We start from the raw sequence: 2,429 nt of genomic DNA, 5'->3' as shown, positions 1-2,429 counted from the left end.
CCCCACCCCTTGCAACCACCAATCTGCCATTGTCTCTGTGGCTTTGCGGATTCTGACATCTCATGAAAGTGGAATCCTGAGTGCCCTCCATGTCCGGCCTCTTCCACGGAGTGTCGAGTTTTCAAGGTTCGTCCCTGTCATAGCAGGAATCAGTGCTTCACTATGGCTGGAGGGCGTTCTGCGGCATGGATGGACCTATGGGTGGGCGGCATTTGACTGGTCTGTCCTGGCTGAGCCCCTCGGGGCATACCCCCTTGCCTGGCTCCTGTGTCCTGTTGAGCAGGCCTTCAATCCTGCTGCTCTGGAGATGCACGCGTGTGGCTTTGGCCGATTCCCTGTTCTCAGCTGCAACTGTGTCCTGAGTTCACAGATTCCCCCTTGGCCTTTGGTGTTTAGGGAGCACTGCACATGCTCCCCAAGAATGCCCACTCTGCCCCCGGCTGAGGCAGGTTCTGGTTATCCACAGGAGGCCCCTCCTGCCGGGACAGAGCCCATCTTCCCGCCCTCTGACCTCCCTCCCCAAGCCCAAGGCTGGCGCAGCACCTCAGGCTCTCTGCAGGAGTGGCCAGGTGTGAGCATACGCACGGCCGCCCAAGCCTCCAGCTAGCCCCCCTGCACACTACTAAATATTTTAGCAAATAAAAATTTTTTAAACGTGCGGCCAGATGTCCAGGTTGACAAAGTGCTTAAGGCGTTTGACTGATAAAAAGCTGGAACCCTTGGTAAATGGGGATTTAAAACAAGCCCCGAGGCAAGTGTGTGATATTAAAAACATCCTGGGCTCTTTTGTGCGGGGCCCAGGGGCACAGAGGCTTGAAGGCGAGGGTCCATCTGGCGCCGCCGTGTGTCCTGACGCTCAACAAGCCGGATCGGTCCTGGAGTGGCGGCTGCTCTGCAGCAGGAAAGGGTGGCTGGGCGCTCGTTCCCCACAAAGGAGGTGCCATCACTATTCATGAGCTGGGCCTGCGTGGCTGGGAGGACAGGCAGCCACAGGCCAGGCACCTCTCCGTGGCACTGGCGCTGGGCCTTGCCTGGCAGAGAAGAACGACTTCTGTCTCCAGGGTCCCTGCGAGCCTCAGAAAAACAGGCCAGGACTGCAGCGGCTGCAGTTCTCGCCTGGATGAAGGGTAGAGGTCAGCCCAGGCTCTCTGAGAAGCCAGAGTCTACCTAGAGCGAGAGGAAGTGAAGAAGAGAGAAGGCCCTGGAAGGATGGGAGGCCCTGGGAGGAAGGCCCAGATCCACACAGGCACCATTTGCAAAAAAAAAGAAAAACAGCTGAGAACAGCCAGGAAGAACACCCGTCAGAATCCGTGGGCAGCCTGACCTCAGCTGTTTTTAAATGCAGAGGTTGATTTTCGCATGATGCCCACCAAGAGGGCGGAGGCCCCAGGGGACTGACCTAAGTCTAGGACAGGGGACATCATCTACCTGTAGAGACACCAGTCCTTTCTGGTCAGATCCAACTGTGCACCACACTCGGAATCCGACCCGTCCACCACGCTCGGAATCCGACCCGTCCACCACGCTCCGATTCTGACCCATCCATCCACCACACTCTGATTTGCGTGATTGCTTTGCTGATTTCAGCCAGGGTCTATGGCGTTCTCCTGTGGCCCTCCCAATCATCTTGCTTAATCCTGACACAGACCACACGGTGAGGACTGGTGCCTCTGCCTTAAGAGGCGGGGCCTGGGCTGGGCCAGGGAGGACTCCAGTGTCTGGAAAAAGCTGGCCTCAGGGGAGTCCTGACCCGGCTTCTCCGGCATCTGAGCATCTGAGAAAGGCGATGCATGTGGCTCTCTCAGGCTGCCGCAAGGACTCCAGGGACACAGTTAGCCCCACGGCCTGGCACCCGAGTCAGGGTCCAGACTGGACCTGGGAGCTGGCTGATGAGAGTGAGGTCACCCAGCTCCCTGCTCTCTTGTCCCAGCATCCTTCTGAGGGCCGAGTGCCCCCTGCCCACACTCATCTGATATTAGAACATGAGACCTGATAGGCCCTTGGACCTGGGAGTGAGGCAGCCGTGTTCAGGTGAGATGCCCAGGAGAGGTGGGCACCAGGCAGCCCCTGGGAGCCCCAGAACCACAGTCTTTCATGCAAACATGTTGGTCTTGACACCTGCTCAGCTCAGCTCTGTCAGACAAAGTCCCTCTCCCTGGTTTCTGCCCAGCCAGGCTAGGAGACACCACAGATCAGCTCCTCACAGGAGGTGTCGCTGTGGGAGGAGGGAGCTTCCAACCTTCGTCCAACCCTCTGCTGGGCCTTGTCAGGCCCAAGGATCCCTCTCCTAAGCCTAGAAATGACCAACAGTGAGGAAATCTGGAGAGAGGGTCCCGGGAGAGAGCCCACACTTCGGGCTCTGAGGATGAGGCTGGGATGGATGAGACCATGGGGCTGTGCGGCAGTGGAAGTAATATGCACAGGTGGGC

The sequence above is a fragment of the Sapajus apella genome, unplaced genomic scaffold (genome assembly GCF_009761245.1).
Source record: "Sapajus apella isolate SASKATOON/1434 unplaced genomic scaffold, GSC_monkey_1.0 scaffold96, whole genome shotgun sequence".
Taxonomy (NCBI): domain Eukaryota; kingdom Metazoa; phylum Chordata; class Mammalia; order Primates; family Cebidae; genus Sapajus; species Sapajus apella.
This window is presented reverse-complemented; position numbering follows the sequence as displayed.